This window comes from Wyeomyia smithii, chromosome 3 (assembly GCF_029784165.1).
Source record: "Wyeomyia smithii strain HCP4-BCI-WySm-NY-G18 chromosome 3, ASM2978416v1, whole genome shotgun sequence".
Taxonomy (NCBI): Eukaryota; Metazoa; Arthropoda; class Insecta; order Diptera; family Culicidae; genus Wyeomyia; species Wyeomyia smithii.
In genome coordinates this window covers 23,657,751-23,674,506 of record NC_073696.1, presented here as the reverse complement: position 1 = coordinate 23,674,506, position 16,756 = coordinate 23,657,751, and positions in this window count along the sequence as shown.

Here is a 16,756-nt window from a genome sequence, read left to right as displayed (position 1 = left end):
GCATGAAACGTCGAGAATTGGTGTCATCTGAAAAAAAATTTTTTTGCAAAATTCGACTCTCCGGGACTTAGTTGTTTTTTCAATTGTGGAAGGCTGAGTGTAAATATTTAGAACTTTCTCTCGAAATAGCCTGTATAATGATATACACTATAACTAGCATCGGATACATTATGTTTCATTAGGGTGGTTAATATATTCGACATAGGGTGGTTCCTAATATTAAGTAAAATTGAATATAAAATGAAAAAATCACTTTTCACTGAATACAAACAGAAAAATTCCTGAAAACATGATATTTGTTATATCACTGTCGTTAGGGTGGCAATGTTGAATTCCAAAAAATACCATATAAATTGGCAAGATATTACAAACAAATTTACAAAATGTTTCAAAAAACTACTCTGTGCAAAAAAAATTATCTCAACCAAAATTAAGATTGTGTCTCGCGGAAAATATTAAATACTTTCATATCATTTGCAAAATCACACACGGGAGGTACATGGAATATGAATATTTAAAAAATGTTTTCGATATCAAGTGTCTTAAGAGTACATGAAACGGTGGAAACTGATGAAATGTGTTTTTTTTATATTTTGTTTGAAAAACAAGCCAGTACCAGACAATTTATTCGTTTTATTTACCACAACAATGTCCTTTACCAACACTTGATCGAACACACAGTGCTCTGGCTTATATAATCGGACAATAGACTGTGTCGATATTATTCAGTGATAATGAGAGTAAAAGGATCTTAATCAGATACGCAACACAATTGACTCGTTGTTTCTGGGTTTGCGTCGTTTTGACAGTTCGACCATACATTTTCTGTCAAGTTTACATCATCAGGACGTGAACGTGCCCATTGGCTGAAACTTTGCATGGACGTTTTTATAGGCAAGAGATGCCATTTTTGCTATTGGTTTAATTTATTGAAACAGAATTCATTTTTGAATAGCTATTGAAAAATTGTATTTCGGAAATGTATTGATGATTGCAAATATTTTACAGCCAACACGGTTCATTTGAACGATGTGACGTCTTGGGCAAAGTTGTAAATAATAGTAGTGTCTTAAAAAAAATATATATACACTCTAAAACAAATTATTATTTTTTGTAAAAATAAAATGAAAGTTAAAAATTAATTATACAAAACAGCCCTTTAAAAAAACTAATTTTTTTTTAAAAACTACGAAAGATTACCTGAACAACGAATCCGGTCATGGAGAAATCAGAAAAAATAGCAATATTTTTTTTTTAATTTTTTTTTTCACAGAGTACATGTTTTTTGGAAGAACATAGTTATTATTTGAAACTGCCTGACTGCAAAAAATATTCCTAATTCCTCATACAGTGCGATGCGTTCGTTAAGACGCACCATGTTTTTCATAGGTTTTTCTTTCAAAACAAATTGGATTTTGAATGTCTAACCTTTTTGCCTTTCTCCAAGAAAGGTATAGCAATCACTGGAAAAACCAAAGGTATAAGAGTGGTCCCAATGGCCGAATGTCATATACCACTCGACCCCTTTTGACGAACTGAGCATTTTCTGTATGTATGTATGTATGTGTGTATGTGTGTATGTGTGTGTGTATGTGCAACTTTTTTTTCTCACTCACTTTTCTCAAAGATGGCTGGACCTATTTTCATAAAATTAATTGCAACTGAAAGGTCCAGTTGCGCCATAGGTTGCTATTGAATTTCATTGTAATCGGATTTTTAGTTTAGAGGTTATGTATCGAAATGTAAAAATGACGAAACATCAATATCTCAGAAACCACATAACCGATTTCAATAAAATTGGTTTCAAATGATCGAGCTGTCTCCAGAATCCTTATCTTTTGAATTTCGTAATGATTGAACATATGGTTCAAAAGTTATGTAAAGAAAAGTTACCTTGAAGTTGTTTAAACTCACTCATTTTTCTCAGAGATGGCTGGACCGATTTTCACAAAATTAGTGTCAAATGAAAGGTCTAGTTGCCCCATAGATTGCTATTGAATTTCATTGCAATCGGATTGTAACTGTGTCCGTTGTTCATAAAAATGTGACATCACATAATGAAAGTAAACATATTGACTTTCTCCTAACGATCACTGGCTAAGTAAAAGGTAGAAAAATGATTGAAATGGCCGAATGTCATATACTAATCAACTCAGTTCGACGAATCGAGCATTTTCTGCATATATGCATGTATAGGTGTAAATGTTTGTGTGTGGGTGTGCACGTGTGTATGTGCACCTTTCTTTCGCATTCACTTTTCTCAGAGATGGTCTGACCGATTCTTTCTATCTTGGTCTCAAATGAAGGGTCTATTTGCCGCTTAGGTTGCTATTGAATTTCATTGTAATCAAACTTTTAGTTTTGGCGCTGCGTCAGAATGTGAAAAACGCTCTTATATCTCAGAAGCTATGAACATAGTTGAATTCAAATAAATGGGCATTCAAACCCCTAAACAATGAATTTCATAATGTTTAAACATGTGGTTTGAAAGTTATAGAAAGAAATGAAATCCGCAGACTGTTTAAAACTATAGCTACGATCAAAATATGTGGCCTAAACATCATTCAAATTTAATATTGTACTATTTCAATGTTTGCAGCCTTACTCGGGATTGAAGTTGAAATTAAAAGTCCTTTCTATCATTTCATTTTTTGCTTTTCTCCTAGAAAGGTATAGCAATCACTGCAAAAACTAAAGGTAAAAAAGTGCTCAAAAGGGCCGGATGTCGTATACCACTCGACTCAGTTCGACGAGTTGAGCATTTTCTGCATGTGTGTGTGTGTAGCGTCCTCCCAATCTCACTCGATTTGCTCAGAGACGGCTGAACCGATTTCAATGAAATTAATTGCAAATCAAAGGTCTAGTTGCCCTAAAAGACCATATTGAATTTTGTTGTCATCTGATTTCTAGTTTAGAGGTTATGTATCAAAGTGTGTAAAATCACGAAACATCAATATCTCAGAAACTACACAACCGATTTGAACAAAATTGGTTTCAATTACCGCTAGGTGGATTAATTTAAGTTTTCAATTTGTTATCATAAACTAAAAAAACAGCATCATTTTTTCAGAAAAAAGTGCACTTGATGGAAAAAAATAGGAAAAATTAAAAATAAGCCGATGTATTCGTTTAGACACACCTCAATCAGTTAGCTAATAATTTGTAGCTCCTTCCTTATTGTTAATAACTTCAAATACTATTCTGGGCATTGAATTGACAAGGTTCTGAAGAGTGTTTACAGAGATTATTTGCAAGCATGAACGTATGCATGATTAAAGTTCCTATACTGTGTTGAACTGGCGCCTATTGGTGTAAACTCATGCAGCCAAGTTACCTTAGAGGTTCTCGATCGGTTACAATCTGGGCTACATGCTGGCCAAACAAGTACAGTGATGTCTTTTTCGGAAAACCAGGCCTTGGTTTGCCGGGAAACATGAATAGAAGCGTTGTCTTGCTGAAATACAACAGGTTCATTCGAATTATCCTCCCAGTATGGAGCCAAACCGTCTTCCAGAAGCTCGCAGTAGCTGCAGAAATTCATTTTGGTGGTGATCCTGCAGATTGGAGGCTTCTCGTCATAAGAAAAACCTCCCAATATCATAATCGTTCCCCCGCCAAAATTTCTCTTGGATCAAGTGACATGAATTTCCGCCAAATCGTGCGAGTATTGACTGTAACAGTCAGGGCCATCAAGGTAAAATTTTTACTGATGAGAAAAAAGCTAACCTCGATGGCCCGTACTGTTACAGTCAACGATTTGGTGGAATTAAATGTCAATCGATCCAAGCGAAATTTTGGCGGGAGAACGGTTATGATATTGGGAGGATTTTCTTATGACGAGAAGCCTCCTAACTGCAGGATCACCACCAAAATGAATTCCTGCAACTACTGTGAGCTTCTGGAAGACGTTTTGGTTCCATACTGGGTGGATCATTTGTATGAACCTGTTGTATGTCAGCAAGACAACGCTTCTACTCATGTTTCCCGGCAAACCAAGGCCTGATTTTCTGAAAAAGATACCACTGTACTTGTTTGGCCAGCATGTAGCCCAGGTTGTAACCCGATCGAGAACCTCTGGGGTAACTTGGCTGCAAGAGTTTACACCAAAAGACGCAAGTTCAACATAGTATACGATCTTTAATCATGTATACGTTCATGCTTGCATAAAAGCTCTGTAAATACTCTCCAGAACCTTGTCAATTCAATGCCCAGAATAGTATATGAAGTTATTAACAATAAGGAAGGAACTACAAACTGTAAGCAAACTGATTTACTCAGAAAGTTTGAGCATTTATTACGTTAACTTGAGGTGCGTCTAAACGAATGCATCAGCTTATTTTTAATTTTTCGCATTTTTTTCCAACAAGTGCACTTTTTTTTGAAAAAAACGATGTTGTTTGTTTTAGTTTATGATAACAAATAAAAATAAGTTTCGACATTCAAAATCCAATTTGTTTTGAAAGAAAAACCTATGAAACGAACGCATCGCACGGTAGAATGCTCTATTGGAAATTAAAAATATGTCTACAGTCGAAACGGTTTGTTTGATTGGCATAGTGTCTTTGGGAAAGTAGTAGATAATATTTTGTCCTTTTAAAAGAAAAATATGCCTTTTAAAAAAGAAAATTAGAAAAAAAAATTCCAAAAAAAAATTTTTTTTTTCTTGATTTCTAAATGATCGGACTGGTTTAATTGTTTTAGTATTCTTTTGTAGGTTTTATTAAAAAAATCAGATTTTTAATAAATGAGCTCTTTTGAATAATTAATTTTTAATTTTTCTTCTAACTTTCTTTTTGAATAAATAATTTTTTTAAGTGTAATATTTTTGGAAAGACAGACTACTTATCTACAACTTTGTCGAAAACGTCACACCAATCAAATTAACCGAAGTGCTTTTTTATACTCATTTTTCACAATATTATGAACCACCCTATGCCGAATGAACCACCCTAATGAAACATAATGCATTCGATGCTAGTTATAGTGTATATCATTATACAGGCTATTTCGAGAGACTAGTGATCAATTTCATTGAATAAATTCTAAACATTTTGAACTCAGCCTTCCACAATTGAAAAAAACGACGAAGTCCCAGAGAGACGATTTTTGCGAAAAAAAATTTTTTTTTCATATGACACCAATTCTCGACGTTTCATGCGTTTTTAAGTCATTTGGAATCAAAAAAAAAATCGAAAACCGAAATTTCACGTAGCCAACCCCCTCCCCCCACCTTGGTTGATTTTTCAGTTTTCAAAAAAGGCCAAACTTCAATCGCTTTGCGCCACCCCATTTTAAGTCCGATTGAGCTGGGATTTTGCACAAGGTGTTTTTTCGAGAAGGCGAACATTTTGTATAGGTTTTTTTTTTAATTCGAGATGACCATTTTGGCTGGCACCCTAATATACACAATGTAAAAAACACGTACTGCTTAAGCTGATTTTGCAAGTGTCAAACACCTCCATTCATCTCGAGCTCAAAAGTAAACTGTTCATAAAATAGGTCAACAAAACAGCTTTTCTGCATTCTCAGGTTCATAACCGATTCATTAAATCGATAATAAGCAGAAAACAAAAGAAAACTTTTTTCATATTTTTGGCCTGTGGGCGAACCACTGGGCACCGGTAGCGTTGAATATTTCCCTTGGCCGCACATAATAAGGTTGCTCTACGCTCTGTCCTTCGGTAGCTGTGCCAGAAAACTATCTTGCAGCAACTATTGCTGACGTATGCAAAATAAAGGTAAGGTGTTTCACAGTTGACTCGTAATCAGCTCTCTTTTCCTGATGTCGCGTATCTCTAACAGCTATACTGTAGGCTCTACTCGCTACCGTGTGACGAGCAAGAATGAAGTTGAATTTTCTACACGCAGTTTCGAGTTGAGTGTAGATTTTTGCAATGTAGGCGGGGCGACGCAGACTCGAGAATGAGAAACGAAACAAAACACTTTGCTGGGTCAAAAAAGGTAGGCAGTAGAATTTATTCCATCCATGCTATCGTAATCCGTGTAAGTGAATAACTCTGCAGTAGGTAAATTTTGGCCATATGCATAGAAGGGATTTTTTATCAAATAGTGTTATCTACAACCCCTTGCAGGATTTTAATTGAGCAAAAAATCGATGTTGAAAAAGTCAAGGTTCTCAACCCTAAATTGAAAGATAATGTTATTTATAATATTTTTGTAGTACATTTCGACTTTGTTTTCAGGTTTCCCAAACGTGATTTATGAAAAAAAAAATGACTGTTTTAAGCTACAAAACCACTCTTTTGCACTTTTTGCTTTTTTTTATTTTTTTAGAGTTAATTTTGAATATTTTACATGGTTTGATTCAGCATCGCACTCAGATATTTGACTTACAGAGCCCATTAAACACCGCAAAAAGTAAATTTTTCCCATATTTTTTTTATAAAACCCTTCAAAACATACAAATTGAATTTTCAGTCAAAAACTGAAATTTTTCCTGAAAAGCGGGATTCATTATGAAAATTTACATATAGGAAGATCCTGGATATCCCATCGGGGGGCTGAGATATTATCATTTTAATATGTGAAGAAAAACTAAGCAATTTTACAAATATTTCAAATAACTTTTCTATTTCGGGAGATAAAAAATAACAATGTTTTGAAAACGTATGCATTTTTGGGTGGCTGATAACTTTGTAGAAGGTTTAAAAATTCGGGAAAATCTAGGAAAAAGTTTTTGATTTTTGAATTATGATTTTAAGTGTCTTCTCAAAGAAAACTTTATGTTGCTCGTAATATGTAAGAGATAGAAACATGATGCTTTCAGCAAAGTTTCTTGTTTTGAGATAATCTAAAACTTTATCGAAGACACCTGGCGGCTAACTCAATCCGATTGAAAAACAAATTTTCTATCTCAATCATTGATGAATTTATCACTCATCATTCTACATTAAAAGGTACATTTTTGAATACCCTGAAACCAGTAAAAAATTTCAGTCCATAACTTAATTGTTTTTTGTATGTGTTTTGGAAGGTTTTATCTATAAATTATGAGAAAAATACATTTTTTTGTGGTGTTTCATTGGCTTTGTGAGTCAAATAACTGAATGCAATGCTGAACCAAACCATGTAAAATATTGAAAATAAACCCTACAAAAATAAAAATATGCATGGAAAAATGTGGGAACCGTGCAGAATAGCAAAAAGTGCAAAAGGATGGTTTCGTAGCTTTAGAAAGCCAATTTTCCATAAATCACATTTGGGCAACCTAAAAACAAGTTTTTAGAAAGTCTAAATGTTTTACAAAAATACTATGAATAACATTATCTTTCAATTTAGGGTTGAACACCTTGACTTTTTCAACGTCAATTTTTTTCGTGACAGCTTCTCTATATGAATTGGAATTCGCACCTTTCCACCTCAAAAATCTCTTTATCGTCTTCCAGAAACTCAAGTTCCTCCTGAACCGACGAAAACTTATGCCACACCTCATCGAGGCGTCTAACTTGTTGTGAACAGACTCATGACAGTCTCATTTTTTTTTACCGTCTGCATCGACTCTTAACCAATTTATTATTATTATTATTATTATTATTATTATTATTATTATTATTATTATTATTATTATTACTATTATTATTATTATTATTATTATTATTATTATTATTATTATTATTATTATTTATTTCGTTTACATTCATCGGACAAACGGTCTAAATGAACACTTAAAAACTAATGACTAGAACTATAACTGCACATAAAAGTTTGTAACACAATCGCGAAAAACAGTAGAGGAAACATTAAAGTCGAACAAATGATAAAATCTGTTGAAAAGAACGCACATAGTTCGAATAGGCTCGTTTTGTGAGTAGTCCGTCCTATGTTGTTGGAGCCTCAAAAAACTTCGTTGGCGCAGTGGACGTGGCAGCACGTTCACATCCACTTTATTTAGACTCCAGGGCGCGTTAATCTCTCCTAGCAGGGTCATTCCGACGAAAACCGCTTTTTGTACATTGCGTCGCTTTTCGAGAGTGTCCATTCCTAAAAGTCTGCACCGGGCTTCGTACGGAGGTAGCGCATCTGGATTTCTCCAAGGAAGTAGTCTTAGAGCGAATTTTATGAATTTTGATTGGACTTTTTCGATTCTGGCTATCCAGATGCTGCGAAAAGGGCTCCAAACGACGGCAGCTGTCTCCAGAACAGACCGCACTAGGCTATAGTACATGGAGCGTAGGCAGTAAGGATCACGAAATTTGGTTGTCATCCGGAGAATGAGCCCAAGATTCCGCCTAGATTTGTTGATTATTTGACTGTAGTGTTCCCGGAAGTTTAACTCTGCATCAAGCATAACCCCAAGATCTCGCAATACGTTAGCTCTGGTAATGGTCTCATCGCCCATACGATAGTTCCACTGAATAGGTTGTTTTTTCCTCGCAAAAGTAATCAATGAACATTTCGATACACAGATAACCATCATGTTATGTTGACACCAGTCGTGAAATCTGTTAATTACACTTTGCAGGAGTTCACAGTCGAAGGGAGTTTTGATTAGGTAATACATTTTTAAATCATCGGCATACAGTAATAAACAGTCTTTTGGCAGTGCTAGACAGACGTCGTTGAAAAAAATGGTGAATAGTAGTGGCCCCAAGTTGCTGCCTTGCGGAACACCTGATCGGTTAACGAATTCTCCTGACTCCACGGAACCCAGTTTGACAGATAGACGGCGATTGCTTAAATACGATTCAAACCAGTGGACAACGTTCGAGGACACACCAAGCCGGTCCAACTTAGCAAGCAGGATACGGTGGTTAACTCTGTCAAAGGCCGCTTTCAAGTCGGTATAAACTGTATCAATTTGATACCCTAGTGGAATGGAGGTGAGACACAGTGATGTGAATTGAGTTAGATTAGTTACAATGGATCTGCCAGGGAAGAATCCATGTTGCTCATGCGAAATATATGACTCTGCTGCCCGGAAGAGTTCTGCGTTCATAAGTATCTCGAACAGCTTTGAACCAGCACATAGTGAGGTAACTCCACGATAGTTAGATACGTCGCTTTTATTACCTTTTTTTAGAACTGGGAACATTGTCGACTTCTTCCTACATTCTGGAAATAATGCTTGTGATAAGGATAGGTTAAATATGGCTTTCAATGGCGCACACAGTTCAACGGCGCATTTTATCAAAACTGTCGAAGGAATTCCATCCGGTCCAGGCGTTTTCGAGGACTTCAATTTTTTAACAGCTGCTAGGATATCTGTGTTATTAAAATCACGGCAGTGCATTGACACCATACCAGTAGGGACATTGGCGAGCGCGCTCTCAATTTGTTGATTGCTGCATATTGCATCATCAAATATACTAGCAAAACGTTTCGCAAACAGATTACATATTGCTTGAGTGGAGCTCGCGGTTTCGCAGCCCAAAAACATGCCTGAAGGCAGACCATGTTCCTTCCGCTTCTCATTAACGAAAGTCCAAAACCGTTTTGGCTGAGTTTTCAAGGTTTTTTGCATTCGCATTACGTACCGTCCGTAGAGAGCTCTGTTGTAAAATTTGTATTTGGTGCTCGCTTCAATTAATCTCTGTTGGTGGCGGAATTTCGGTTGTTTGAGTAGAGCCTTAAAGTTCTAGAGCGTTGTTGTTTCAAATAACGAAGACGTCTATTGGTCCACGGAGGTGACATTCTTGGGCGACGAACTGGTACGAATCTTGGAAAAAGCTGCGTGAGCGTTGCGTTAAAGAATTGAACCGCCTCGTTTACGTCGGGAGCATTGTGAACTGTTGACCAATCGACAGACAAAAGAGCTTCTCTAAGGCCTTCAAAGTTGATGCGGGCGAAATCAAGGAGTTGATCGTCAGGGGGTTCACTGAAGCGTATGGGAGCCATACAATGCGTCAACGTCAACGGGAATAAGCGCTTCAGGAGGATCTGAAAGGTGACACATCGGTACAGCCTCTTCATCCACAAATATTAGGTCGAGTATTCGGTTCAGATTATTGTTTCTTAAGTTGAGTTGTTTCATATGTATCAACGACATATTATCCATAAAAATGTTACTAACGGAGGCTGATTCGCTGGGCACAATTTGGGCGTACCCACCAGTAGCGGCCCGCCAGCACAAATCTGAAAGATTGAAGTCACCAAAAAGCATGTGAGTGTCGCACACATTTAAAGATTCTGCCACGGATGAAATCGAACTGTTGAGTCTCTCTATGACAAAGCGGTTTCTTGATAAGTCCGGAGGAACGTAAACCACGCCTAAGCAAACCACTCGTTCAATGCAGTCAACCTTAACCCAAAGATGGTCTAGACTGTCGTCGATACGAACCGTGCAGAGAGTGGAATTAAGTGAGTGCTTAACAGCTATGAGAACGCCTCCTCCACGCGTTCTACCAGTCACTTCGAGGATGCGATCCTTCCTATATACACAGTAGCTCTGGTTGAACAACTGCATAGAATTGATATCGTCTTTCAACCAGGTCTCCGTCAGAATGATGACGTCGTACTCGCAGTCAGAAACAGCAATGAAAAAGTCGTCGATTTTCGTTCGTAGACCTCTAACATTCTGGTAGTATATCCTGATAGGTGTCACCAGAGCCGGATTTAAGGGGGGGCCCGGGCCCCGGGCCCCCACATTTTTGGGGCCCCCACAAAACGAGAAAAAGTTCTTTTCTTTATCAAAAATGAGATTCAATCAAAAGTTCAATTTACAGTAAGAAAATTTTAACAGACCATTTTAATCTAAAACTTTCCTTCAGTGTTATTTTTTCGCGAGCGCCAATATCACAACCACATCCATAAGATTTCACCTTCGATTCTCTTGGAATGACACACATTAACACACCATTTGAATCGAACCAGCGCGCATGGGAGATCAAGCAGGAAATAAGATAATCCACAAGTTTTTTTAATACATTGCTGTTGATTCCGAAAATAAGTTTACCTGTCCGAATCAGGGATACTAGATTTGCGTTGCAAAATGCAGATTTTCAGAGTCCGTGTGCAGATTTTATTGACCTGCAGAAGTGTGTAGTTTTTTCCTAGGTTCTGTAGATTATTGCCAGCGTAGCCTTATATTTGCGCAGTCTTTCTCAAATTGTGTGCAAATTTTTTTTTCGAATTGCGGTAGGTTTTTATTTTTCAGATATCAAGAAAAAAATTCCGGATTTCGAGCAGTTGCATACATTTATTTATTTGAGCCTAATGATCTCGAACGCAACTGGAGAAAGGTCTTTATCGAAGATGAAACTGATTGAAAATAGGTTGCGTACGACTATGAAGAGTGAAAGGCTGTCAAACTTAGCATTGTTAAGTTGAGAGTACAATATTCTGAAGGAGTTGAATGTTGATTATTCAATCAATAAGTTCTCTGCAAAAAAAAACTCGTAAGAAAAAATTCTAGCAAATTTTTGGTAACTTTTCAATGAGAAATAAGTGTTTTTAACTCGTACGATAAAAAAACGGGTTTGTTTTATTCTGGGCCCCCACTGTAAACTGGGCCCCGGGCCCCCACAATCGTAAATCCGGCTCTGGGTGTCACGCGTTCGGTCGGAGCTACTTTGAGCGTGCCATGGAGTAAATCTGAATCGAGCGAAGTTCTACCAGTAGTCTGTACCATATAGCATGGAGCGGAGTTGGATTGGCTTTGAAGACTGCAGCGTGTCGCAACCTGATTGCAGGAAAAATCGTCACACAGAGATAAATTCTTATTATTGATATACTTGCCCATGCAAGCACGATGGAAGACCTCCTCTCTAACATCAGCCTCAGGACCGAGACGACTGTGATGAACGCTGGCTGCAGGAGGCTGGACTGAGTTGAGTAGTTCGGAGGCTTCCAAAATGCTTTCTACAGCGCGTCTCGGTTCGGTGTCTTCCGATGTCGTTGGGAGTTCTTCATCGTTCTTTTGGTTAGTTGCTAGCAGATTGATTCCCATGATGTATTCTTTTGATTGCTATACACTGTAGTCAATAGTTTTTCGTTTTCTGTTCATTTGATTCTGATACACTGGACATTTTTCACTCCATGCTGCGTGCTCAATGGACACTTCTACGTTTTTAAGTTTAGTGCAGTTCGCGCATTTCAGTACAGTGGCATCACATTTTTTCACAGAGTGGGGAACCAGCACACCGCGGACAAGTTTCTTCTTCTTCTTTACAATCTGAACCTTTGTGATTAAAACCGCAGCATTTTTAACACCTTAGCATGTCCAGACCATCGAACACACGGCAGCTATTCCTTTTAAATAACAATTATCCTTGTTTTAAAACTTTCCGGTATGTCACTGTGTCCACTTCAAATATGGCATTGTATTTACTACCGTTTTCTTTCGACATAGGATAGCATTTTCGCAGTTTGAAATGGCTCAAATCACACATTATGGGGTTATCTTGAACAAGTGCTTCTTTAAGCTCTACTTCACTAATTGTATCACTCATGCCTAGCATTTAAAAAATATAACAACTATAGATTTCAACTCTTTATCCTCTCATACCTAGAGACAAAAATTTATTGAAGACATGTATGAGAGCCTTGAAGCCTGAAAATTACATTTCACAGGAAGGCTCATCTATTTTTCTAGAAGCCTCCGGAACAATTAAATAAAATACACTGACTTGGAAAAAAACTTTCTGCAATGCGATTTTTTGCAGCTTTATATCAAGCTCATTCACTCACTCACATCTTTTGAAATCGATGTATTGTTTTGTCTCAGTAATTGGTATCTCAGTTAATGTCAATAACTATTTTATTGTCTAATTCATCATGTAGTGATTATTCGATGAAATGATCAAGTCTTCACGGTAAAGCTTCTCATTGTTAAACATTCGAAAGTCGTCGATATGATGAAATTAAGCCGTATAAGATATATACAGTATGGCACAAATCTGAGCAATAATAAGGTTTTATATATCTTGAAAACAACAAACCCATACTGAGCGCCCTTGGAAGCCATCAAGCGCCGTACGAAAAAGGAAGAATAAATCCATTTATTCGAACAAGCAGGCAGCAAACGAGGGAAATCCTTTCTGCCTAGCATTAGGCCTTATTTTTTCACTTCCACACAGACACACCATTGCTCGGGCTGCTAGGTGGCACGGCAAACGACGAGCGCCTCTCGAGCTGGAGTACGTTTTCCGAGCAAACAATTTGGCAATTCACAATCTCCCCGAGAGGTTTCACGAGCTCGGAAGGAGCAACAAAGCGAAAAAAGGGATTGACTCGTGGGATCCATGTTCTAGTCGCAGCAGAGCGAGCAAAAAAAAATCGTCAGTTGAATTTTAAAATCTGCCCACCGAGGTTTTAAGTTCTTCCTTAAAAGCAACCATTCCGAGCTGCTGGCTGCCGGATAAGACATTATCTCTCCAGCGGAGGATGATTCGCTTGCCAGAGGGATTACGGTTTTAGGCGGGGTGGAATAGAGGAGTGAAAATGCTATCCGAGTGGTACAGAGTGCGTGCTTGTGAACCTTTTTTTTTGTTCCGTTCTCCCAGTCCACAAAGAAATTACTTATTTATCCTAAGCTGACCCGGGAGTGCGGCACAAATGCGCGCATACACACACTCACGTGCAAGCCTGTTTTTAGCCGTATAAATATTTATTCGAAACCGCAACGGGCAGTAAAAGGTTTTCCATTTTAAGAAGATGGGAAGTCAGAAAGTAAGCGTGTGGAACATCTTCAGCTAATATCAAGGGTAACCCGGAAAAAAATGGGCCAATAAAACAGATTTCCAATCGTCCAACGCTGGTCTGATAGTGCAGATGGACAACGACTAAACGCCATACAGCAGCTGCGAAAGGCATTAAGACGTCGACTAATGGAATGTTGTCACCGATGCAATATTGATGAGACGATCGCCAATCGATTAGGTTTTAGGGTTAACCATTTTGATTTCTACACAGCGATAAAGGCAGTTGCCAATTAGTGGTCGTAATCTGTCTCGCACTAGGAATTTGTGAAATCATCGGCCGTTTCCACTTTTGTTCTAAATCTCTATATTGGCAAATCTTAATCAATTTATTTCCGGCACACAATAAAAACCAGCTGCCTGAGTTCCCAGCGTTCCGAGCGCCAAAAGGGCGGGAGCGGTGCCGGTGATATTCCGATTGATTCGTTTGGCGCAATTTATTTGCCCTCTAATGGATGGCAAATCCGCGGTGTTGTGATGAAATAACAATTTATACCCGGTCACGCACCGCGAGTTTTTATTTTCGCCTCCATTGTAAAAGCGCAAAGCGAGCGGTTGAGCCTTCGTTGAGGCGGGTTTCAGGAAGTGCGGGTGGGTTTTGTGAAGGCTTGTGATCCCATCTAATTGTGTTTCATTTTGCAATAACGGCGATTTATTGAATAAACTTTCCCCCACCTGGGCGAAGCTGTTACAATGGAAATGGGAATGAAGTGAATTCTCGGTCTCATTTTTGGTTTGGTGATATTTGGCAATTATTCCGTAAATCCTGTGATGCATCTTCGATTTACCAGTGATAAAATCTACAGAAAACGTGGAACAACCCTGTAAAAGTACTGCAGTACTTTCACAACAAAAAAATTTTAGTGAAAAAGATCCTCTACCATCTTCCAAGAAAATCATTATTTTCCGCTGCAAAATCATTACGCCGTGTGCACCTGAATTCCATTAGTTCAAAATGACAACCTTGTACCTGGCGGCAATCAGGCGATTTTCCATGTGATGAGAGTTGTAAAATTCTCGTGCTACCTACTTGTGATTTCTCGTGGTTCATTAATTTTGAATCTCGACCCCCCTTCGCTTGAAGAGTCTGAGAGACCGGTAGTCATTATTTCTTCATAGCATTTAGTTTCCTTCGAACTGACAGGTCAGCCAGACAGGTCGGTCTGTCGGTCGATTTCACCGCTCCGTAGGATATCAACGTGTCATTATCGTGTTCATCATCAACGCCATTGCCGGAGTGGTAGACAGTCTCTCTTTCCTGTGACCACATTAGCAGTTCCTGTGTTCAAGTTCAACGACAGCCCCGAGTACGTGGTCGCAGTGGAAAATCTGCCGCGCTCGACAAGAAGCGCAACTAGCCGTTAAATTAAAGTCGTAACAGTAAAAATTAAACAATAAAATTTAACGATCCCGGTTGAGTACATTCGAGAGCCAAGCAAGCCCGGGCAGATGCGAAAAGATGATAGTGTCCCCGGTGATGGGTATTTTCCTACTAGCGGCTAAGCACTTTTCCGCTCATCGTCGTCCTCACCATCGTCGTCGGGCGGGTGGATGAACCGACAAAACGTGGGATTTTTCCAGTGTCGCTTCTTCTGCGTGATTCCGACAAGTGTGTTTGGTTTGCGGTGTTAACTAACGATGAAGTGAGACTGTGTGACACTCAACGTTTCATCTATCCGATAGCGATTCTATGTATCTCGCTGTTGCGTGAAAATCATTAAAAATTACCAAGAAGTTTTATTGTGCTACAGCGTGACAGTGTTTGCATTTACAACCATCAGACACGTACTGCAAAATAGGTAAATTCCGTCGAGCCTCATTATTACTAATGGACACCGTCCGTACGTGATTAGCCCGCGCATTAGTGCGAGGCTAATATCCTCGATTGATTAGTGAACCTCACCAGGAGGAAGAATAGAATGAGCTCTCTATGCCCCCGCCCTCCGTTCATTAGAGCTAATAAAATCCCGCTTCCCGTGCCGTTGGAATGGGCCTTATTGATATGGGAATATCCTGCATAACCCAAACTGCGCAGGATAATTGCTGCTAATGAGAACCATCTCCGTGCCAAAGAAAAATTGCCTCCTCCCAGCCCTCCACATGAATCTTTGCGTTCGGGAATGTGCTTGTTTGAGGCTTCGGGGTGAGCTTTGATAACCCACTTTACGATAGCAACGTGCCTCCTCCCTTCCTCTCCACTCGCACTAATGGTTGATTGCAGAAGGTACCCGTTGTTTTTTTTTTCTCCCCTTTTTTCGGGACCATAGTTATCCATCCGGGGCGATTAGCGATCCATTCAGTCCTGGAATGATTATGGTTGTTTGTAGCAGCGCGACATTGGTGGAATAATAAGTACTGTTGATGCGAGGTTGCTTTCATCGCAAAGGCTCTAGAAACAAATGTTATTAGAAAAAAAAACCGACAATATTTTACATTACTTAAAATATAACTATTACTTAAAATAGAAATATAGAAATATATATAAAAGTTTTTATTGGAGCCAAATTATTTTTCATGTTTTGTTGTGAAGATCAATTTTGTTCTCTGATGCTACATGCTAATGATTTTAGACACGAACCGTAAACTCAAATAATTTATAGCTATCAGCAAAATGAGATACACTAGAAACTTAAAAAAGAATTCCACTTCTGTCTTGTAGAATTCTGTTTGATTCTTTAAACGACTTTTTAAGAATTCATCGGTTATCGGTTAATGGAGCTTGTAGCAAAGCTTAGTTTTTCCACAATTTTGCCTTGTACTGATGCATTATAAAACCCTGAATAATTCAAATTTGATGATTAACGCGATTGAGTTTAGGGGGAAACGAATCTAGAAAAGGAAAACAATTGATATATAAGCAGTTCCACAGAAAATGTCCCGGATTTTTTTTTTTTTTGCAGAAGATGCCAATTTGTGCTATTGGTTTTATTTTCTGGTACTCGACTCGTTTTTGACAAGCTATTTAAAAATTTTATTTTGGGAAGGTATTGATGATTATAAATATCTTCAGAGCCAAAACGGTTTGTTTGATAGGTGTGACGTCTTCGGTAAAGTTGTAGATAATAATTTCGTGTTTACAAAGTAAAATATGCACTAATGTA